Source organism: Opisthocomus hoazin, chromosome 10 (assembly GCF_030867145.1).
Source record: "Opisthocomus hoazin isolate bOpiHoa1 chromosome 10, bOpiHoa1.hap1, whole genome shotgun sequence".
NCBI lineage: Eukaryota > Metazoa > Chordata > Aves > Opisthocomiformes > Opisthocomidae > Opisthocomus > Opisthocomus hoazin.
Genome location: NC_134423.1, coordinates 24,990,826 through 25,015,899, shown reverse-complemented (window position 1 = coordinate 25,015,899; position 25,074 = coordinate 24,990,826). Strand labels below are relative to the sequence as shown.

The following is a 25,074-nucleotide window of genomic DNA, read 5'->3' as shown; positions in this document are numbered from 1 at the left end:
AATGGATGCACGATTTCCCCTCACTTTAAATCTGCAGGGTTTTTTAAGAGGCAGAAATAGTTCCCTGAAGGACATGTTAATGCTGTGATTCATCACATGATTCATGCTGGTGGCCATTTATTTGCAGTCTGTCCTATACAGTGATGGCAGTTTGATTGCAAGGTATTGTCCTTTGTTTCCCAGTCAGGACTGGATTTTGAGAAGCATGTGCCAGCAGCAGGAAAACTGCTCCTGCCTACCCCTTTTCCAGAACCTCTTGCCACCACCAGCCTGGGGGCAGGTACAGTGGAATCATGGCAGTGCTGCCTTGTCCTCCTTTTGTGGACAGCTGTGACCATGTCATTCTGATATTTTTGAAGTATGACAGTTCTTACTAGTATTAATCTATGTCTGTTTTTAAGCCCATCCCAAATATTTCAAATAGATTTTTCTGAAGACAGCAAGTTCGTTTTTTATCTCTGTCTTAATGCTGAACATTAGTCCTCAAGTTGTCCATTCCGACCACGTCCTCAGATGCCTTTCAAGGCAAACTCTGTAATGTGGAAAACATCCACAGAAGGACATAACACATTTCTGTGGCTTGCTCATTACAAACAGGAGGAAGAATTTACGGCTATGACCTGTACCCACACAATCACATTTGTTTAAGCAACACAGAACCTGCCAGTTCTCCTTCTTAGGCATGCAGTGCCTTGTGGAGCACATAGTCCCTACTTGTGCATGCACATCTCGGCAAGGACATGGCAACATTCAGTCGGTTTTGGCTTCTGCAGGGACCTGACATGGGTATGGTTCATGGCTGGTGATTACTGAGGAAGTAGCCTTAGGCTGACATTGCGTGTAGGTGAGAAGCAGATGGGCAGACACGGCACAACAGTTTGACCACTGCTTGCTTAGCTGTTGTTGAAGTAGGGACCAGTTACTCTGGGTGAGGCCACCAGTAAATAATGCCCATCCTGCTTTTAACATCAAAGAGTAACACCAGTTCTCACAATCCAGTTACACAATACATTGCATGGGAAGGAATTTGAATTACTTTGCACTAGCCACAAATGATGAACTTGCATGTCAACACATGGTACTATCGTTTGCTAATTGCAACATTCTTCCAGTTCTTCTGCCTACAAGTCAGGGGCTATAAAAAAATTTGAACAGTTTGCTTTGCTAAATGAGATACTGAGTGGGCCCACCAGATGCTCAACTTCCTCCAGGTGCTTTGTTACTGGAAGCCAGCTCACTTTTGCTTTCTACTACAGTGCTAAGTACCTGGAACTGCTTCACAGCTTCAGTTCCCTCTTAGCCAGGTTAGCTGTGGTTCCTCTATGTGGTCTGTCCAAAAGTATGATATTGGGATGTTTCCTGCACAAAGGTTTGGATTTTACCCAACTCAAAGAATATTATCACTAGGATATTATTCCTAGGTTATCTGAGCACCCTCTAAGATTCCCCCAGGCCTCATGTTACAACTTCAGTCTTTAAGACTCAGGGAGCATGTAGAACTGCTTTTACAGGGGTGCTCACAATGAGTTAGACCCAGAGCTGGACTTGACTTCTGAGGCAACAAAAAGTGATTGATGAGTCCATGCCTGTGCTTAAAGAAGTAAGCAAATTCCAGTCAATTCCCTGGTTTCCTTCCTATGGAAGTGATTAGACTCATGTTAGTTCTACTTCTGCAATAGCCTCATAGGGAAGGGACTGAGAGCAGCCCTGCTGAGAAGGACTTGGGGGAAACAGTGGATGAAAAGCTTGACATGAGCCACCAGTGTGCACTTGCAGCCCAGAAGGCCAACCGTATACTGGGCTGCATCAAAAGAAGCGTGGGCAACAGGTCAAGGGAGGTGATTCTGCCCCTCTACTCTGCTCTGGTGAGACCTCACCTGGATTATTGTGTCCATCTCTGGAGTCCCCAGCACAAGAAAGACACGGAGCTCTTGGAGCTGATCCAGAGGAGGGTGACAAAGATGATCAGAGGGCTGGAGCACCTCTCCTATGAAGAAAGGCTTAGACAGTTGGGGCTATTCAGCCTGGAGAAGAGAAGGCTGCGGGGAGACCTCAGAGCAACCTTCCAGTACCTGAAGGGGGTCTATAGGAAAGATGGGGAAAATCTTTTTAGCAAGGCCTGTTGTGATAGGACAAGCAGTAATGGTTTTAAACTAAGGGCAGGTAGATTTAGAGTGGATATAAGGAAGAAATTTTGTACCATGAGGGTGGTGAAACACAAGAACAGGTTGCCCAGAGAGATAGTGGAAGACCCATCCCTGGAAACATTCAAGGCCAGACTCAAGAAGGGGCTCTGAGCAACCTGGTCTAGTTGAGGATGCCCCTTCTCACTGCAGGGGGGTTGAGTTAGATGACCTCTAAAGGTGCCTTCCAGCCCAAAGCATTCTACGATTCTATGATAGGTCAGGATCTGTGCGTAATGGGACTTGGGCCTGTATCAGTTCTCTGTTAAGCAATAGGACTGGCTGCATGAAGGCATTTTAAATGAATTTTGTGTAAAGCTGCTTCTTCCATTTGTTGTTTCTTCTGAGGGAAGTGGAAAACTTGGTATCTGTCATACATTTCTAGCCTGAGTTTTTGCTGAGATTCATTTGGAGATGCAGCTAGTGCTGCTGAGGGTTGTTGTAATGTAGGCTATAAAGTGGTCTAGAACACTCACTTCTAAGGAGAAAGGGAAAGAAATAGCTTTCAGAGAAACACAGTCCTTTTGATTTCAAGGATTCCAGATTGTCAGAGTGCAATATTTTGTTTTTTCTTCCTTTTATCTGATGTACAAAGATTGCTTTGAACTCTTCTGTGGACCTTTTTTTCCATTTGGAACAAACATGCATACCAGAAAATACAAACTCAAAATTTCCCCTCAATAAAACTCCAGTTTTATTGCTTATAAGCCTTTTTATTTATTGCTTAAAAGCTTGGATTTATTTTCCCTTTGAAAAAAGGGATCTTAAATTCTTTTCTATGTGAACTCCTTCATTGCTAGTTCAGTTTCCTAATTCCATTTTTACCTAAAATATTTGTGCTCTTCTTAAAACATATTTGTATGAGTGTGCAAGTGGAGGATAAAATCTTTCCTGGACCTAGCTCACAGAAAAAGGTGATTTGGCTCCCACCTACACTTGGTTCAACGAGCAAGAACCATAAATCAGCTGAAGCCTGGTAGCCACTCAGCTGGCCTGCCCAGGCTCAAAGCTGCTTGTTTCATTTAATAACTAGGAGCAGCTGAGAAGGTCAGTGGCTCAGTGGAGACAGTCTGTTCTGCATCAGAAGAAGCACACAAACCTGTTTTATTTAAAAAAAAAAAAAAAAAAAAAAAAAAAAAAATGCTTGCAACCTATTTAAAGGCACTAGGTCCTTATTATTTAGTAGGACATATGCTTACTTGCAGTCTGTTTAGAAGCACTGCTGTCACTAGGGAAAGAGGCATCAAGAGATGTTGACAAGAATTTAGGCCCTGAGACCAGAAGTCCAGACTGTAGGGTGGGTTACAGATTTTCTTTCCCAGCATTAGTGAATGCCTGGGATAGCTATGGTCTGAAAATACCAGGCATCTTTACAGTTCATCAGAAAATGGAGGTGGGTACATGTGAAAATATTTTTCTATTTTTTGAGCTGCTCTAGTTTAAAAACTTGTAGGGTGGCTGTGGGAGGAAGATTCTGGATGGATTTTTTGAGGTGGGGAGAAAAAATAAAAAGGGATATGTGCTTTGTCTAATTCAGCATGTGCTCCTGGTCATCTGATGTCCTTGCAGCAAGCCTCTTATTCTTGCTTTGTATTTGCCCTTGATACCTTCTCTCCACTTCATAACTATGTGCTGCCGCCATGATTTGCCTTGCTGCTGGGAAGGAACAGCCGGCAACTGTGGGGGCTGAGATTACTCTTGTTCTTTGATCAGGTGCCAGGAATGCAGCATTGAAAACGCACCACTTCTCTTGTGACTATACCCGTGTTTTCCTGTCCTGGGCAGCAGTAGGACCAAGGTCACTTTAAGAATCTGCCCTGAAGAGTGCACTATGAGAGCTATTTATTTAGCTAGCTAAGATGTGGAAACAAGATACATAGTTCTATTTATTTTTCCCAGTGTCAAAGCTCTGGGTTATTTAGAAATGGTCTCCCATGCTCCATTTGACCTTCTCTGGGTGCGTGCCAAGTATCTCTGATTCCCCTGAGACTGTGACTCATGGACTTTATTGGTCTTAGTGAGGCATATGAGATCTTCAGGTTGGTGGTACCACAACTGTGTGGATCTCTCCAGGACTACCTATATCTGAAGTAGAAGCTATGTGAAAAAATGTGAAACTCATTGACGTCTAGAGAACTGTTGAGTTAAGCGCTGTGAGGTCCACAGGAGATGGAGACTCTAGATTCTTGCCTATCTCTCATGATGCTGTGCTGCAGAGAAACTTTTCTAATACCCTTTTACAGGGGCAGTTTAAAATAAAGCCAGATTATGTTCTGTTTTTCTCAGTTATGTTTATGTCAGTAGCTGGGATATCTGATATGACTGTGTGTGTGGGACGCCCAAATCTTCACTCCATCAACACCTTCTCTAATGCACCATCCCTCATGACCTACAGAGTGTGATGACCCCTGTTCCTTGCACCTCCCACATTACTTATTCCCCATGTGTTCTGTATCTTCTACCCTCTTCTACTTTACAGTGTCCTTTTCAATACCCTTGCTCATTTTCTGAACGTACTTGTTGTGAGAGATATTTGGATGTGTTTGGGGCAGATGGATGTGGAACATGACAGTGGCAGATGTCTCGCTCTGGGTCTCTTCTCCCTGACTCTGTCTCCAGGTGGCCAGGCACCAGATGTCCTCCCCAGGGTGCTGACATGGCAGGCTGATGGCTTTGAAGGCTGTATGTTGTCAGTGGCTACATGTTGTGTGGGTTTCTAGGACTCCTCAAGCTGAAGGTAGATTATCAAAGTGAATGGAAACAAAAATCGAGAACTTATGATTCTTTTGCATGAGGAAGACCTGGTTTGAGAAAATGGCAAATGATGGTGTGACTTGTGTCTGCGTCGTTCCCTCCATTATGTTATCTTTCTCTTTTGTTAAAAGGTTGGTGGGTAGTCTTATTTCTGCAGTTTTATTAAAAGCTAGTATGTCTTTTAAAATGTCTTTGTTTCTCAAAGCTCTTTGTGAGTACATCTCTTTACCACACTGAGCAGAGCTAGCTGATGGTAAGTGAATGGATAAACCTCATATGAGAGACTGCAGCACGAATGAGTATTCATCAGAATTAAAAACTCTTTCTGTGAATATTCACAAAACTTGGCTTTTTGCACTGGGCTGTTCCATTAAAGTTTGACTACTTAATTGGAAGTGGAAAGTGACTAACAAAGGTCTAGGAATGGTGCCAAATTAATTCAGCAGAAAATGTGACATGAGGAAATTATCTGCCTTTGCTCTTGTCCAGCATTGCCTACTTCTGACACTTGATCAGAATTCTTATGTTTGGTGCTTATTTGACGATCTTTGCTCCTCAAACACTTGCCAATAATCTCCCTTTCTTTTTAAAGGGAGGAAATCCTCTCATGTGACTCTGTTCCGTCTGAGGTGGATATCTGGACTCCTCACATACTAAAGGAAGAAACGAGGTTCTCTTCACCTGTATCAAATGTTTGCCTCTAGAAACTTGAGGTGACTTGGAACTGTTTCCTTCTCCCTGACTGGAGGATGAGTCCAGAGTGGGTAACTTGGAAGTAGTGTGATTAACATTTAAGGTTGGGTCATGTAGCTGGTTGCTGAGAGATTTGGAAAATACAGTCCTCTCCAACTACTGTCAGGGCTAAAATCCCAGGAGAAAATGACACCACCACATGTGTCTCTTTCTTTGGTGATGTGTGCTTGGGGGTCATTCGTGGTGGGGAGTGACTCAATCTGAGATGTGCAAGAATAATGATGATATTGTTGCTATGGTCAGGAAGTGATTCCTTTATCACATACTTCTGTCACAATGTAGGCTTAGAGGAAGATTTTTACTGGAGTATTGAATGCAGAGCTCGCGCAAGTGAAGAGAGGAATGTCAAGGTAATCAAGAGAGCACATCTAAAGCTAAAAGCCCAGATCTGATGGGTTTATATTTAATCAGACATTTTGTCAGGTTGACCAAGAAGAATACAAAGGCCGTGGCAATGCTGAAGATGTAAGTTAAGAGGCTGTATATTGCTTCAAAATAGGCTTTGAACATATATATATTTACATACACATGCACACTACTCTTCTTTTCTATAAAGCCTGTTTTGTATGAGATCCTGTCTTCCTGTCTTGGAACTGGTGCTTTTGATGCAAGATAAAAATGTAAGTGTTGAGCCCATGGTGTTGAAAAGTGACCAAGCTGGTGCATCAAAAAATGGCTGTAAAAGTTATCTCCTCTGACCTTAATGGCAACGGAAGAAATCAGAACAACAGTAGGCTATGTCTCTTAAACAAAGAGAGAGGAGATATGTAGCAGGGATGACCTGAATACTAGAATCATCTCTTCTGTTAAGAATGATGGAGAGACATGGAAAAGGTCCAGCTGCAAATGCATCCTTGACCCAGTGCAGGCAGTTAGTTTCCTCAGCCTTAATCCTGGATAACTTGTTGCTGGTAGGCCACCATATACATTTGCTGCAATTCCATCTCCTGGGTTGTCCTAAACTTCCAACTGCTTTCTGCTTGAACAGAAGAACGTGTTCTATGGCCATTACCAGCCAATATTTTGAGAATGAGATGAAACTCAACACACCAACACGGTGATTAGTTCCTCTGCAACCTGATGTGGTAGTTGTTGTGATTGGTTCTTTTTGAGGAATGCTCCACACACAGCTTTATGCCTTTGTTTATTTGGCAGTGATTCCTAAGAGGAGATCAAATGAAAATCTTCCTTAATTCCTCTTGTTAGTCTGTGCTTTGCCATTAATTGTGTTGTGCAGCTTGGATATTTAATTGGAAACTAACACACAATTCTACTGGAATGTGGTCAGAATTAATCAATGCTTAGTGCCTGCTTATTCTCAAATTGCTATTTGGTTCATTTGATCCCTGTAGAAAATTCACTGGAGGAGCTGAAATTTCTTTTGAGTTATGTTACAGCTAACTGACATGCTTCCAATCTGGCCTTGATCTACATGGGATTTAGCCTGGAATTCCTGCTAAATAAAACTGGTAAATAGTGTTCTGAATGGGATGATGCCAGCAACAAGGGAAAAAGGGTTGCCTTTAAAATTATTCTTTACATGAAGTGTCTTTTCTACTTGACTAGTATCTTGGAAAACATGGAGCAAAGATGGGTACATCATTGAGATAAGTAAATAAACCGTAGTGTTCAAATTTAATGCAATGAGCCATTGTAACAGAAGAAATTATTTTGGAGTCAAAGGTGTCCAAGTTTGATGCAGTTCTTTCTCTGTTCTTTTTATGGTCTGTGTAGTTTCTCTCAAAGAATGACCCGTTCTAATATTACTAATAAGTTATAAAATGCCATTTCAAACTGATGGTATCTCAGTGCTGCTTTACAGAGTAAATAGTGTTGCATTGCAGAATTGGGCTTTGTTGGCTTTGTACTGTTAATAGCAGCAGCAGAGAGAAAATGAAAAATTAAGAGGTAGAGGAAAGGGAGAAGAGATGCTTTCAGAGGAGATCTGAAAATAGATGAAGAATTGATGAAGCAGAGAGGAACACCATAAGCCAAGGTTGTTCCAGATGGCCAGACAAAGGTGTTGCATACAGAAACCCTGGTGCCATCTCTTGGTAGCCTCTGGTATGGCGAGATTAAGCACAGATAACACCTACGTCTGTGGCATAAAAATTCAGTGAATGAACGCTATATAAAGAGAAATCCACTTCCAAGCTTAACTTGGTAAGTCATGGGAAGGGAGGAACTGGTTTATAAATGGGCCCACTTAGTGATACTGATATTTTGAAAAAGATGTTTGCTTTTTTCTATTAGGTCTAGCTTATGTTTTACTTCCATTTCAGGTAGAAGTAACAGTTTGAAAAGAAGCAACTTTCAACTGAAGGCCTTGCTTCACTTGCACATTATTTCTTCCCCTTTGAGACAGCAGGTTGTATTTGGAAAGATGGTATGAGGGCAAGTCACTCCTGTTAAGTTCTTGACTTTTCACACCCAGTGGCTATGGCAGATGCAGTTCATGGATGACCTCACATGCTGGCTTTGGTATGTCTACACTGCAGGCAACTCTATGCTCGTTGGGTGGGAGAGTCTCTCTGCCCTAGCTTTAATCTACTTCATTCTGCTAACAACTGTTAAGGGTTGCAGTAGGGCCTTCAGCATGGGGTGCCCAAGCTGCTTAAGACATATTATCCAATCTGGGAGTATTCTTCATATTGTCATATCTGTCTTACCATTGGTGTTTGTGCTAACTAGATGAAAGCTAACACTGAGTGCAACACGGCATTGCAATTGTGTTGCTTCTTAGAAGCTTTCTGTGAGGTGTATCCCCGTGTACCTGGGGAAACCACCGTCACTCCTGCTCAAATGGGGGAGGTAGGACTTGATTTCATACATCAGCTGCATCTTGCAGTGTTTCCCAGAATTAAATGAATTGTTAATGTTAACAATGATTCCTTGTAGCTGAGTATGATAGTCCCATAGAAGGATAGGTCAAGCTGGTATGTACTGGTTATGCTATACATTTTTTTTAATAGCGCACAAGGAACAGAGTGGAATAAATGAAAATTTAAAAAGTGAGAAGAGAGCTACAAAGATTATAAAACATTTTGTGATCTAGGATGAAATGAAGAGTTTGGGATGATTTCTGAAGTTGAGGGGTTATCAGAGATCAGTGGGCAAGCTGCTCCAGATCTGCAGAGAGAAGGCTTTCACTAGTGGTGGTAGGGCTACAAAAGCAAAAAAGATGACAAAAGATGACAGACCAACAAGGAGAGGTGGGGGAGTTGCTCTATATGTGAGGGAGCAAGTAGAATGCATTGAGCTTGGCCTGGGGGCAAATGAGGAACAAGTTGAAAGCTTGTGGGTTAGAATTAAGGGACAGGCTCATAAGGGTGACATTACGGTGGGTGTGTACTACAGACCACCTGACCAGGAGGAGAAGGTTGATGAGGCCTTCTGCAGGCAGCTGCAAGCAGCCTCACAGTCACAGGCCCTGGTTCTCATGGGGGACTTCAACCACCCTGACATCAGCTGGGAAGACCATACAGCTAAGCAGGCGGAATCCCGGAGATTCCTACAGAGCATCGATGATAACTTTCTAATGCAAGTGGTGGAGGAACCAACAAGGAAAGACGCGCTGCTGGACCTTGTGTTAACAAACAAGGAGGGACTGGTGGAGGATATGAAGGTCGGAGGTAGACTCGGCTGCAGTGACCATGAAATGGTCGAGTTCAGGATCCTGTGTGGAGGAAGCAGGGCGATAAGCAGGATCAAAACCCTGGACCTCAGGAGGGCTGACTTTGCCCTCTTCAAGGAGCTACTGGGAGGAATCCTGTGGGCCAGGGCTCTCGAAGGCAGGGGGGTCCATGAGTGCTGGTCGCTCTTTAAACAACACTTCTTCCATGCACAGGAGCAATGCATCCCCCTGAGAAAGAAATCTAGCAAAGGAGGCAGGAGACCTGCATGGTTAAACAAGGAGCTTCTAGCAGAGATCAGGCAGAAGAGAAAGGTCCATGGAATGTGGAAAGAGGGACAGGCCACTTGAGAAGAGTACAGAAACGTGGTGAGAGCATGCAGGGATGCGACGAGGAAGGCCAAGGCTCACCTGGAATTGAAGTTGGCAAGGGATGTCAAAAACAACAAGAAGGGCTTCTTCAACTACATCAGCAGCAAAAGGAAGGCTAGGGACAACGTGGGGCCGCTGCTGAATGAGGCGGGTGTCCTGGTGACGGAGGATGCGGAGAAGGCAGAGCTACTGAATGCCTTCTTTGCTTCAGTCTTCAGTGCTAAGACTGGCCCTCAGGAATCCCAGGCCCCGGAGGTAAGAGAAGAAGCCTACAGAGAGGACGACTTTCCCTTGGTCGAGGAGGACTGTGTGAGGGATCGCTTAAGCGATCTGGATGTCCACGAATCCATGGGCCCCGATGGAATGCACCCACGAGTGCTGAGGGAGCTGGCGGATGTCATTGCTGAGCCACTCTCCATCATCTTTGAGAGGTCCTGGAGGACAGGAGAGGTGCCCGAGGACTGGAGAAAGGCCAATGTCACTCCAATCTTCAAAAAGGGCAAGAAGGAGGACCCAGGGAACTACAGGCCGGTAAGCCTCACCTCCATCCCGGGAAAGGTGATGGAGCAGCTTATCCTGGAGGCCATCATCAAGCAAGTGGAAGAAAAGAAGGTTATCAGGAGTAGTCAGCATGGATTCACCAAGGGGAAATCATGCCTGACCAATCTAATAGCTTTCTACAATGAAATGACTGGCTGGGTAGACGAAGGGAGAGCCGTGGATGTTGTCTACCTTGACTTCAGCAAGGCTTTCGACACAGTCTCCCATGATATCCTCCTGGGGAAGCTGAGGAAGTGTGGGCTGGATGAGTGGTCGGTGAAGTGGATAGAGAACTGGCTGAATGGCAGAACTCAGAGGGTTGTCATCAGCGGCGCTGAGTCTAGTTGGAGGCTGGTAACAAGTGGTGTCCCCCAGGGTTCAGTACTTGGCCCAGTCTTGTTTAACTTCTTCATCAACGACCTGGATGAAGAGTTAGAATGTACCCTCAGCAAGTTTGCTGATGACACCAAACTGGGAGGTGTGGTAGACACACCGGAAGGCTGTGCTGCCATTCAGCGTGACCTGGATAGGCTGGAAAGCTGGGCAGAGAGGAACCTGATGAGGTTCAACAAGGGCAAGTGCAGGGTCCTGCACCTGGGGAGGAACAACCTCATGCACCAGTACAGGCTTGGGGTGGACCTGCTGGAGAGCAGCTCTGCGGAGAGGGACCTGGGTGTCCTGGTGGACGACAGGTTAACCATGAGCCAGCAGTGTGCCCTGGCTGCCAAGAAAGCCAATGGGATCCTGGGGTGCATCAAGAAGAGTGTGGCCAGCAGGACGAGGGAGGTTCTCCTTCCCCTCTACACTGCCCTAGTGAGGCCCCATCTGGAGTACTGTGTCCAGTTCTGGGCTCCCCAGTTCAAGAAAGATGAAGAGCTACTGGAGAGAGTCCAGCGGAGGGCTACGAGGATGATGAGGGGACTGGAACATCTACCCTACGAGGAGAGGTTGAGGGAACTGGGCTTGTTCAGCCTGAAGAAGAGAAGGCTGCGAGGGGACCTAATAAATGCTTATAAATATCTGAAGGGTGGGTGTCAGGAGGATGGGGCCAAGTTCTTTTCAGTGGTGCCCAGTGACAGGACAAGGGGCAATGGGCACAAACTGAGGCACAGGAAGTTCTGTCTGAACATGAGGAAGGACTTCTTCCCTCTGAGGGTGACGGAGCCCTGGAACAGGCTGCCCAGGGAGGTTGTGGAGTCTCCTTCTCTGGAGATATTCAAGACCCGCCTGGACAAGGTCCTGTGCAGCCTGCTGTAGGTGACCCTGCTTCGGCAGGGGGGTTGGACTAGATGACCCACAGAGGTCCCTTCCAACCCCTACTATTCTGTGATTCTGTGAAGATCTGTTGTGTCTGAAGTGCTAATCTGAGACACGGTGTGTCACTGCAGGCAAGTCACACGAGATCAGACTTTTCATGTGCTTAAGGCACACACTTAAAACCACACCTTTCTAATGCCTTCCTAAGGGTGGTGAGGGTATGGTCAGTTGTGTCTGAGGCATTCAGTGAGGACAGATATAGAGGGGGAAAACGAGAAAGGGGAGAGCAAAGCAGTAGTGAGATTGTGAAAGGTTTTATGCTCGGGTAGGATGCAGTTGAAGCGTACTTTGGGGTGAACATGGAGCTGGCAGAGCAAGGAGAGGGTTGAAAAACATGTTTGTGTGACCTTGTAAGCATGTTTGAGGTGGATGTTAAGTGCCAAAGCTTTCAGAAAGCATGAACCAGACAGCCCTGGAGGACTGGGACTGGAGGGAAGGTATTTCTAAGCAAGGCCTATCTCAATTTGTTTGTAGAGCTGATGAACAGGTGCCCACCCTGCCTGTTTGCCTGCATCTGTTTTCCTATGTGAAGGAGGCCAAAAAAGAATGCCCCCTTGGAAATCATTGAGTTTGGTAGTGATGTGAATCTCTGATAGAAGGCAGGGAGTGTGTGGACAAAGCTGAGGGCACTTACTGGTGTGTCAGCACGTGAGAGCCCAGGAATCTCCTTTCCTCTGCCTTTCACTTCATTTATTGCCATTTCTCCTCACACCCAGAAGCCTGTTACCCTTATGAAGGGGGTAGAAAGCAGCTGTAAAATCTTCCCCACAAAAGGTTTCAGTCCAAAGGTGGACAAGGGAAATTTGATGGGGGGAAGAGAAAAAACCACAGTGAAAGGAATCCTCAATGCAGAACTTCTACAGTAACTATTTTACACAATGCTGGTCCCAAGCAGGTGCTGTCCACACAAGGAAAACAGCCCTAAGAATTTCCTGGAGTTGCTGTGGCTTTTTTCCAGCTCCACCAGTGCTGGCAATGCTGGCAGGTGGAGTATAAGCCAGTCTCTGGAACTATCAGTGGTTTTAAAACACAACAGTGATTAGACCTGCCCTGAGCTGAGTTATGACACAGTGTTCAAAGCCCTTAGCAACAGCCTTTCTATGCTAGGATTCCCTGTCCTGCTAGCACTGTTGGAGCTGCACCAGCTGTAGTAGCAGCAGCAGGGTAGCTGGTTTTAGCAATGTAGAGACAACACAACTGACTCATTTCCAGCGGGCAGGAGAGCTCCAAAATATTTCCAGTCTTTCAGGCTCTTTTGGGTAGTTATTGAACACTGATTATAGAGAATAAAAGAGAAATCTTACATACTAGAGTATTTATCCAGCACAGATAAAATGAGTTTTGTTAGGGAGAGAAGGTTTTGTAACAGGAGCGCTACAGGTGCAGCACAGGTCTGTGGCTTGCTACCACTGGCAGGGCTCTTCTTGGTCTCTTTATCTGCAGGGCAACACTTGGAATGGCAGCAATAGCAGTAAAACCTGTAAATAAACAGAGTTGAGCTGCTCTGGGATGTGTTCAGAGACAGGGCTTGGGACATGGAAGGGAGAACCTGAAAACTTGAAGTGGCTGGTGAGGAAGAACAGGGCTGCTGGCTCCTAATATGGCTCAGCTCTGGAGCGGGGAAAGGGAAACTGCCTCTGAAGTGTAAACCTTGGAAAGGTCATGGCTCTGAGACTGAGCTTTTACCATTAGCCTACAGCAACAGTGTATTGCAGAAGAAAAAAAGAAAATTAACCCAGATCTTTGGCACATCTACTCTGTTTCTTCCCTCTCGTGTTAAATGGATATAGTTTGGGCTTTTGTAGGACATATACTGCAATGGTACAGAAGCTTTCGCTGTCTACTCAAAAGCTTCATTTCTATCTGGTTTTTTTATTGTTTTCTTAAATTGTATGTACATGTTTGTGGCTACTCTAGCTTTTGCCACCTTCCAGATTTTTCCGTGCAGAAAAAAACCAGGGGCACATGGAAGAACTATCCTGACAATGCTCTTCATTTTTACAGTGGTTTTTAGTTACTTACTTATCCTCATCACTCCATTCTTGTATTTACAGCTCAAGTTCTACCAGCCTTGGCATTGATATAGTCAAAGTTCAAGTCCCAGAATTTGGCTTCATTATATCATATGGAAGCTTTCCAATGAAGGGGGGGAGAGGAGGGGGAATGTACAAATTTTTATTACTTAGGCTTCTGCAAATGGCTGCTTCAAAAAGCCCCTGTGGTTATGCCAGTGTGACATTGCAATTTCAAACAGCAAATATCAAGAGAATTTGACCCAGTATTTGCTGCATTTTGACTTGTTACTGCCTTTTTCTTCCTTCCACATCTTCTAGTTGAATGTTGTGAAAAATAGGCACCAGCACTAAGATGTGACCAGATTATTGCTTAATAAGGAATTACACATGTATAACTGAAAAAATTAATTAGCCTGAAATTGGCTGGACCAGCCACAACAGCCAGATGCTGCCTTTCAACTAGCCTTGCAAGCTCCATGATGCCATAGTGACTGATGTTGCACTCCAGGCTGGTGCATGCTGCCTGCTCTCAGATCTCCCTGCTTGTAGATGTGGGGATGAAGCCTGAGGCTGTGCTTTGGCTGCCCCAGTAGTCCAGTCTTCCCACTCATCCTCCCAAAGTCTGGATGTGTCCTGCATGTTGAATCTCTGTCACCAGCTGGGTGAAGGCAACATGGGTGATCTGACAGCTAACACAATTTCTGACTCTTGGGTGTACTACTAAAGACACCTCTATTTTTTCAGGACCCCCTGCCTATGCCATTCCCACTGCCATCTTCTATAGCCTATTGTTCTTTGAAATGCTAAATATCTCCAGGTATTGTGGCTGCAGAGAGCCTTATCTCTGACCTGCAGCCGGTGGGTTGCCTTCCCTGCAGCAAGACATTCTAAATCTGTCCTGCCTGAGCTGCAGAGATGAGGACAGGACAAGTAAAAATTCACAGCAGGTATTGGGGTGATGGTGCATCAGCTGCTGTGTTTGAGGCTGTGGCCTTTTGTGGTGGTGGCTCAGCCTACTTGCACAGGCAGCTTCTGCAGAAGGTGCATCCTAGTTTTCAAAGTCTATCCTATTTAGTTTGAACCAGATCACATGTCCTCAGATGACTCTTCTACCTTTCCTCCCACAGCTTGGAGATCTTATGTCCAGAAAGCTGCTGCAGGGCAGTGTGAAAGCTGTTCACTTTCCATGCCTTGGCTCTTTCCTGCAAAGGTGTATCGTGGTGTGTATATTACACAGTACAGCAGCATCCCCATTTCTTTTTCCCACCTGCCAAGTCAGACTGAAACCACAGAATGGCAGGGAGAGGTGAATGGCAGGATGTTAGTGAGGACTGAGTTTTTTGTACAAATGTCTGGACTTTCAGAAATACTTAGATGTATGGAGATGAAAGGGAATGTAACCATAAGAGAAAGCCTCTCGGCAGGTCAAAGGCTGAACTCGTACACTTAAAAGGTAGTTCTGACCTTAGTATACAACGGGGCTTTGACAAAATCCTACTGAGTGCTAGCTGTGTGTTTGGACATAAATATACCTTTTAAATTTAGGTCAAGATGCCTAATGTGAATCTGTAAGAGAATGTTACTTTGTGTTTCTTAAGCATGTTTATGCATTGTTATCAGTTTGAGACTGGTTTAATAGTATTAATTAGCTCAGTATTGTGTACACAGCTTACAAATTAATATCTCAGTATTTCCAAGCATGTTTGTATCTGGCAGCATCTGTTAGGACCATCAAACTGTAATGTGCTTAATCCACAGTAAATTCAATGCTGAAGGACTAAGTATGTATGTGAGGGAACACAATCATCGGAAGAGATGAAAAGTGGGGGTAACTGGAAAACAGGAGAAAATTGGTGGCAGCTTCTGCGCATTTTCTGCTGTGTATTTTGTTGAAATTTCCCTTTGCATGTGAGCTTTTCAGGGAGCTCTAACTCTAACCACCATCCTTTGGGATTTAGGCAAGAGCAGTGTATAAAAACTGCCTAACCTGTGTGCATAATAAGGGAAATTACGCTTACCTACTTGGGAAGCACATGGAGATTGATAAATGGAAAGCCTGACATGCAAGAACATTAATTGGCATCAATATCTTTTTCCACTTGCTTGCTACTGCAAATGAGGATGTAGCACTGTGTGCTGTCAGTGCTGCAGCTGATGTGTAAACAGTTACTCATTCGTTTAAACCATGCCCTTAGTACTACAGGCAGCCTGTAACTGGACACTCACCAACAGGCAGAAGTGAGTAGGGCTGTAGGGTTATGTTATGGCATTGTTGCCAGTTCACAACCACCCAAGTGGCATCTTGTCATGCAGAACAGGGAGAATGATTCTGGTAGCTATGCTTGGATGAAATTTTTTTTGCTCTGGCATATTCAAAGAAACTCTGCAAGCCAGCTCTCTTCCCTAGAGGTTTTAAGCTTAAAGTTTCCTTTGGCTGGACTTTATGGATGTGCTTCATCTGAATAGGACCAGAGGGGAAAGTGAAGTGCCATATAAACTCAAACTGATGGATCTATTTCTAGAGCTGTGTCATATGGAAACAGTACCATTATATTAAAAAGAACAAACACAGTTTTTCATCTTGTATTCAATATCAGTCATTCCCTTTTTTATTCTGAGGCAACTGGCTTTTTCTTAAAGAAAAGGCTGCCACTTTTTTCTTGGTATATTGCAGCGAAGATGGTGTTTTCTCAGTCCTTCAGTTTCATATTTCATGTTCTTTTCAAGTTTCTTAATTGTACACATTTTTAAAATTGTTTTCCCTGAAAGGTATTTATTTCTTGGGGTAAAAAGACCAAACAAAACAAACCTCAAAATCCAAAGCAGTGGACTACAGGAATGGCTGAAATGAAAACTCAAAATTCCCAGTTATCCCAGCAGCCTGGTGACGTGTAGTAAAGGCTGCTGTTTCAAACACTGCTGATTTACAGCTTGAGCACCTTTCATTGCAAAATGCTTTTTAAAGACGTTGTACTCCAAGCTTACTGCTGTCTCAGACATGGTTTGGACTAACTAGTCGTCAGGGACAACTACAGCTCCTCACCTTGATTACTTTGAAACCAGCCTCCCTTCTGTGCTCTCAAATAGCTCTGGGCACAAGCAATGACATGTTAGATACCTCACTGCCTGGACTGTTGGTACACAAGTTGCCCTTGGATGTCTCACTGCCAGCAATTCATAGTATCCATATAAGAAAAATCTTGCAGTTGTTTGCAGGCAATATAGTGTGAGTGCAGGCTTGTTTTCTGGCATCATAAAGTCCTGGGTACCCCCAAGCCCTACCTTCTCTTTTATAGTTCTCGCTTGGAGAGTCCCCAGTGGCAAAGCACCTACAATTTGATTTCTCTGAATAAGAATGGAAGTCTGTTGCTTTGCTGAGATTTGAGCCTAGGATTGCTGAATGTCACCAAGCTGTGCCCTGTGGCTGCTTCCTGCAGTGAACAGGATTTCACCAGGTATGTGGATTGTGTCCCTCTCCCTGCCCATGCTCTGGGTGTACACAGCATTTGGAGGAGCTGGAAGCAGAATGATCCAGAAGCGAGCAGAATGAGGCTGGGCATCTCCCCCGTGCACTGAGCACCTACCTCACCATGAGCACAATGAGTGTGCCAGTCCCTGGGGTCTGCAGGGCAAAAGCTGCTGCTTATGGTGAACTGATAAGCTACAACTAAATTGACAACTGAGGAATAAGCCAAGAGACCACTGGGCTCTTCCTCACTAGTAACTGAATTGGGATTGGAAGACAGCCGTCTGTGGAAAGAAGGGGGATTTAACCCCACTTGCTGACATGCTGTAGTTGTGTGCAAGATGTTTTGTAGGGCTGTGCTGGTGCTTGTTAACAGATGTGGCCTCGATGAGTATTCTCACTACTCCTGTTAATCAATCAAGGATAGTGTCAGGCCCCTCTGTGTACCCCTACTTGTGTCTCTTGGGTGGGAGAGCTGGATTCTCACACTGTCAGCCTGAAATTGTCTGGGTGATGAATCTGTTAAGAATCCTTTCTGAATGTGATCCTTCCAACCCCTTCATCTTGGTGTGAATGACAAGCTGTCACAGCCTGCCTCAGCCATATTGGTGACACCTGACCCTAGAGAGGGAGTTGACAGGAATGGAAAATCTTCTGAATTATGGCTTCTGCCTGAGGAAGTAGTGCCAGCTCTGCACCGTGCTGTAAGAAATGCCTGGGCATTTGTTTAGCAAGGATTTAAGTATATTTCCTGTACCTTTGGAGCTAATTTAATCTAGACCTGTAAAGAATAGATTGAATTTTTAGGATACAGCTGTCTCTCCTTCTGTACTTGTTGTACATGAGAGAGGGAGGGTAGGATACTTGTAAAGATGCCTGGAGGATAACCCTGGAGTGACTTTTCTTTCTGGGAGGCAGAGATGAAAGAGGTTGGAAGGCTGTACCTTTTCACTGATTTAACCTAACAGGTGCCAGGGGCAGGTGGGGGTGTTTGGAAGATGCTGTAGTGAAGGCTTTGAGTGGAACCTGGGAATCAATATATGCTTACTGTATTAGCCATGAGAGCAAGACAGGACCTCACACTGGTGCTTCTGCATCACAACTGGAACTTCTTTATAAGGAGCAGCATGCCTTTTGGAGAACATCCTGACTTCACCTTGCCAAAATGTAAGATAGGAGAAAATTTCCTCCTGAATATGTAGGGTTAAAAAGCAGGGAATTATCTGCTCCTTTTACTGTTACGCCTTATTGGCTATTAGCATTGACCTTGGTACTTGTGCACACTTGTTTATTTTCCTCTCAACCATCCTCTTAACAGTCAATGCTTATAGAAATCTTCAAAGGTGGGAAGGGAATACTGTTCAGCATGTGTTTAATTTCTGTACATTTTTTTGTTTGCTCACTAATTCTGTTCAGCAAAATGAATTGTGTGACAGAATAGGTTCCATAGAAGATGTATATTTGTACTAAAGGCAGCATGTGTTTGTCCAGGAATAAAAAGGCTGGTCACTGGAACTGAAGTAACCATTAGAAAAGGCATGTGTGGATTTTATTCCCTTTCCTTCAGCATTACACAGAAAGCACATCTGTGCACAACAGCTGGATCTCCAAACTCCACCTTGTTGGCAGTGTGTGGGACATTGCAGACTGTGCACAGGCTTTGCCTTTAGCATAAGTTTTAATGCCTAGTTAACAAGCTGGAATTAAAGTGGACACGATGATGGGTGTTTTTGCGTAACTCCTAGACCAGCAGTACTATGAAAATGCCAGCAGCATAAGCAGCTTTTGCCTATCCATATTTCCAAGACTTATGAAGCTGGTGGTTTCAAGCCTTTAAAACAAAACAAATCACTGTGCAAGTGCCTGCATATTTAAGATCTGTATTTCTGGGCCACAAGGGAAATGACTATTCAAGGCATCTGTTTCGCATGAGATCTACCTTCTGGTAGGATTTATAAAGCACCTTTTTGAGTTGGTGCCTATATGTTGTTTCCAAATGTCTCTCAGTTGTCAAATGTGAAACTGTCTTTGGAGCGAGTTGCTCTGACTGTATTAACTCCAGTAGTTAAGTATGAGTCCCAGGGGTTGGAGGCAAAATGCAGACAGATAAGTACACTCAAGAGCACTTAATTAATCCCAGAGACAGGGGCTGTGGAAGCTTAGGGCCTTCAAGCCTGTAGACTGCAATACCTTGAACCCTCGGTGCTAGATGCTGTACAAATATATATTGCATGGTCCCTGCCCCATGCTGCTGGTGATATAAATAAACATGACAGCCACAAGTGAGCATACTGTGAAATAGCAGGGTGAAGGGCAAAAGGAGGGAACATGGGCTGAAGCAATGCGGGTTGCCAGACAGGGTCAAAATCTTTTCTTACATTTCAATAAAAATAGTGCTTTGTGTCTTCCTTATCCAGGTGTGACTGCCTTTAGGAATTAGATCAGGCATCAAGTTGAAGAGGTATTTAATGAAGCACCAAGTCATTAGCTTTCACTCAATAATTTGAAGAGGATGTTTTGTATTTAAGCACGTAAAGGGTACGATCTCACAGCAGAAGGAAGGCTGGTTAAATTCCTTGGGGGCTGATTTGCAGAGCCCTTTTGGATCATTTCTTTGTTCAGACTTTGGCTTCTCTGCTGTTCCCTGTCCATAGTTCCAAACTAGTCCTGAACAGGTGGGTACCAGCATCAAAGTGTCCTATGAGTCTTAAAAATCCTTTCTTGTAGTCCACCATGCATCTCTTCTGTAGTGCAGTTTTTCATTTTCAGGAGTCTTTTAATACCAGGGTGGAACAGAAGTTAATTATCTGTTCAAGAGACAGGAAAAGAGTCAGTGTTGTCCATTGTACTGCCCAGTGCTGCAACCTGTGAGCTGAGATCAGAGTGGAGAAGAAAATCTGAGATCCTGGCTTCCAGTCTCTTCTGTCTGCAGTGATTTCCAGCTAACTCTGTCCTGGTAGCTCAGATCTGAAAGGGTGACCTAGGCGTAAGACTTCTTTGTCTATGGTTTTTAGCAGCCTGGTTTTACTGGCTAATCCAATTGTGCTTTGGCTTGGGAAGCAGAGTTTTTCTTTGTTGTTGCTCCTGGTTCCTAAGCACAGGATTTGGAAGTTGCGTTTGTCTATCTGTCTGCTAGTTGTACTCTTGCCCTGATATCCAAGCTGCTGACTTGGAGACACTTCAAAGATTTCCATTCTTCAGAGTTGCTGTCTCGACTGCTACTACAGGGAGTTTTTAATGTTTTCTGATTATGAAGCAGCATTTATTATTATGCCTTTTAAGACAGGGCAACTTTATTTGTCGTTTCTTTGAAATGTATAAATGAGTCGTCTTTGAGATACCCTGGGACTGACAAAACAGGCAAGATTTGACTAACGTATTACCACAAAGAACAGAAAATCAGAGGAAGGCATCTGGACAGGTTTGGCAGGTTTTTCAATGATTTCTTCCCCCCCCTCCCCCCCCCCATCTTGAGACAAATGCAGAGTTCTGCACTGGGCACACTATCAAATTCTCTGGTTTAGCATATGGCTCATCAAGTCATCTTTCTTGTGCTCTTAAACTTTTCCTCCTGTTTCCACCTTCCCCCCCCTTCACGCCTTGGTCCTTGCTTTCATGCACAATTTATCACCTCCTTTCTCTCTGCCTTCTTGTCCCAGGATTACTCATCTCATTATATCTTCTGATGCCAGAATAAATGATGTTGGTTTGACATAGGGTTTAAAGAGGTGCCAGTATTGCAAACACCAATTGCCTGGCTTGCCGTAAGCCTGTTAATGCATCCGTCAATTTGCTGTTCTTGGTGAAAGTCCATTCTGCATTCTCTTCTATGAGTTCTTGTTTTATTTGTATCCCATAGGGTGTTTTGTAAGTTTGAGTTTGTTTGGCATCAAAGATAAGTAATATTCTGGGGATACTTGATGACAGCTGACTTAAAGTGTAAATTACAATGCTGATTTTTAACTCCAAGCTTAAAACAAATGCGGACAGATAACTCTTTACATGGTGTAGGTGTGAACTCCTTTCCCAGGAAAATTGTGGATGCCCCCAAAGGCACCATTGCTAGCTTACGAAATCTCTGAACTGCAAATTGCTCGAGTCAGTCTGTTCAGGAAGTTCTAGCACTGTGTTTTTGCTGTGGTCTTCTACTCTTCCATTGGCCACTGTTGGCCACAGGATATGAGACTAAGCTGGTGCAGCTGCTCTGTTCTGGCCTGGCTAATGAACTTTGTGCTTAGAATACCTGTTTCTCTTTTGACTCCCATTTTATCTATGATTAAAATTTAGGGATATAAGACTACAGTCATTCCTGGGTCACTTCTTTCTGACCCTTTCCTTGTTGGCAGATGAGCCTAACAGTCCCATTATGAGCAATTCAGGCTCCCTTTTCAAAGTCTTTAGCTTGTTCATCCCATTGCTGCCAAGAAGATATTTCAGAGCTTCATTTTTCCAGTGCTTAAAAACCATCCTTTAATTTCCAGTTGAAATTTATTCATGGCCTTTTTATATCCATTTGTCCTTGTGCCAGCTTTGTTCTTTAGCTGAAGTAGCTTTCGGCTTTCCTCAGCGTTTACTTCTCCATCACCCAGTGTGTCTGTGGAGAACAATCAAGTCACCTCTTAACCATCATTTTGCTAAGGTGACAAAACTGTGATGTTTAAGACTTCTCTGATAAAACAAGTTTCTGTTACCATAATGATTTCCTTAGTACTCTTCTGCATGGTTCCTTCAGAGTACTACATACAGCTGTTCAGGTGATGCCTTGTATGAAAACCTTTATGATTTCCCTTCTCTGCTGGCAGTGGCCTTCCTAAGGCATGATCTGTCCTTTTCATGGTGGTGTCACTCTGCTGGGTCATGCTTGTTCTCGTCCTCTAATGGGGTCATATTTCCATAGTGTCCTTCTACTCATCTCCAAATTATGCGCCCTTGCTTATACCAGCAATTCTTTTTAAACCCTAAATGTGTAACCTTGCACTTTGACTACAACATTTCATCACATTTCTGTTGCTTTAGAACTCAAGAACATCCTGTAATTCCTGAAAGATATTCTGAACTCCCTGCTATTGGCAGTAGCTCCTGACTTCACACGGTCAGCAGATTTTGTTAGTATAGTCTGACTTTTTGTGCCAAGGTCACTAATGAAAAGATAAAATAAGATCAGTCTCAAAACATCCTTGAGGACTTCCATACAACTTCCATCAAGGCTAATAATTCCCCTTTCATCATAACTCCTGTCAATGTGTCTTTAACCAGTTCCTTACCCACATTGCAATTCTTACACTGATCCCCATGTTCTCCAGCTGGGCTAATAATTTTCATGTGGCACCATATCAAATGCTTTATTGAAGTATAGATAAACTTGATCTACCATGTTTCTCTTGTCTAGAAAAATCAGTTAACTTATCAAAATAAGATATCAAGTTAGACTGGTTTGACCTCTCTTGCTAAGTCTGTTTTACCCCTTAAACCAGTTTTATCTGTTTTTCAGTTTATCATTTTGTCTTTATTTTTTCTTTCAAAATTTGTTCTAAAGCACTGCATACTATTGAGGTCAGTCTACTGGGTCTGCACCTACTTATGACTAACTGTAGTGCCTGCTGTGGGACATACAGAAAACTGCATATCACCTATGCCAAAACTCTTGTGATGAATTGCAGTACTTGAAGAGATGAAATGTATTGTTTTGGTTCCACTTTATTTTATTGCAGTACTATGTACAGGCATGGACTGAGATGAGGATGTGTCTAGGCTGTTAGCCTGAGATGTAGGAAATTCAGATAGCTACAGCTGTGGGTCTGTAATGTTGTTTTCAGAAGTAGGTGGTGATTGTGAGTATTTCTGTTCTGCTGAGTAGTGATGTTGGGATCTGGGTGATACCACCTTTAATATTTTTTCAGGACATCTGAGTTTTCCATCCCACAATACCATCTGGGTGGATTTACTTGCATCTTTATGATAGTCATGATTCTCAGCTTTACAAGCAAAGCAGTTCCAAACCTGTTCTATCAGGTCACATCAAAAGCACAAATAGCTCTTATCCCTCAACTCGGAGCAGACCAGCTCCCTCTAAGCCTGGAGAAGAAAAGTGACCAAGGGTCGTTAAGGCAGTTGAAGGATCAGCATGGTATGGCCAGGAAGGGTTTTTGTCTTCTGGGGCAAATAGCAGATTACACTATGTGAGAACACAGTTTGGGAAGACTGAGATCCTCTGAGGATGAATGGAGTAGTCTGTGTATACAGTGATGTGTACGGACACAACCCCCCCCCCAAAATTATTGGAGAATCCAGATTTGCTGATTGTTTGATCGATGGGAGGTTTGCTGGCAGTGTTGACATTGAGTTTCATGTCAATTAAATGTTCATTAAAGATGAAATGAATAATGAAATTCATTGAACAGATTGTTGACATGAAACTCTTAGCAATGCTCGTGAGCACACCCAAAAGAAACTAGATGGCTACAGGAAATCCTTAGATATCTTCTGCTTGGAGCCAGAAACACTCTGGTCCTTCCTTTGTTGCTCTGCTGTTCTGGCATGCGATTGAGACCTTAAGCCTGCAAATGTAAGCATGTAATGTAGTCTTCTTTACAAGATACATACTGGAGTGTGAGCTTTGGGAGATGCTCTAGATAGAATTTCAACTTGCTTAGAGCTGTTCACTTTGTCCCAAACTTTAAACTCGGGGGAAGACTGAGTGATCAGTGGCTGTAGCATATGACTCTTCTAAGCATGTCAAATAGCTGGTGGATGACAGTATTCCTCCTACCATCTGAATGATTACTGTTTAGGCAGAGTTAAAAAAGCAATGAGACCATGACTGTGGTTCCACTGGTGAGATTTTTAGTTACTGATTTCTTGTTCTGTTTGTATTTGTGTGTGCTTCTTTTGCAGTTTGTAATGCTGTTGTTGAACTTTGACAGATTCATTATGAAAGGATGAGATTAGATAGGAATGTTGACCCAGTATCAGCAAAAACCACCTCTTGAATCTTCCTTATTCTTAGCTGCTGTTAGGACACACAATAAACAGCAGCCTGATGACAAAAAATATTTATTTCTGGCTGCAGGATGATAATTGGCTCAGTATGGAAGTTAATACGATTTTATTTGGAGATACGTTTGTAAAGAGATTACATCTTAAGGAATCCTTGGGCATGGAGCCTTTTGTAGCTGTGTTTATTTAATCAGCTGTGGGCACTTGAAACGTCACAGCAGTAAGCCAGGTTAGAACATGGATCTTATTTCTCCAGCAGAATATGACTGGAAAAGAAAATCTTCTGTGGGGCTAGTGGGATTGAGATTATACCATAAACGGAAGAAACTTGCTTTCAGACGATGGGGACCAAGGATGTCTCAGTTCAGCTTTTCAAGCTGCAAACGTTAGTGACTGGTTCCCACTCGAATCAGTGCTATGCTGACCTGGGCAGGTTGAGTTGCTTACCTGCATGTTGAAATGACACGGGTCCACAGAAATCTGTGTATCTCTCCCCTCTACCTACTTAATTTCTAAGCTCTGTGGGGCAAGAAGGCTTACCACAGAGCTTTAGCATCTTTCTTACAAGTCTTGATATGAGTGGGGAGCTTTATGTGCCACTGCAATGCAAGACACTGTCACAATTAAAATAAATTTAAATTTCTTTTTAGTTAAAGCTGATGGGAGAGAGGGTGGGGGCGAAGCTTGTTTTGGCAAAACAGAGGAGGGAGTGGAATTTGGCTGGAAATACTGACATGGATGCCCCAGCTTGACACAGAAGTTATCATCCACTGCTGTAGATAGGACTGGGGTCTGGAGTGGGCATGTGCTGTGTCTCTGGTACAAAGAAATAGCTCTGGGGCAGCAGTTAAAGACTTGCTTCATTACTTTGAATGTGTGGGTGTTGCTTTAAATTTAATGGTCGCTACAAATCAGTGTAACACTAAAGCTAGAGGGCTAATGGTCTTTTAGAATGACTGAGTCAGCTGCAGAGACTGGATCTTCTGGTGTAAAACATTTCAGTGCTGTCAAAGTCCATCATAAGCTGTCAATTTAGACCATCTGGGA

The 25,074-nt window shown here is 43.7% G+C and overlaps 1 protein-coding gene across 1 annotated transcript in view; it reads left to right on the top strand.

Moving 5' to 3' along the window:
• AGBL1 (AGBL carboxypeptidase 1) overlaps positions 1–25,074 on the top strand; it is a 282,923-nt gene that overhangs the window by 12,720 nt on the left and 245,129 nt on the right. The window lies entirely within an intron of this gene.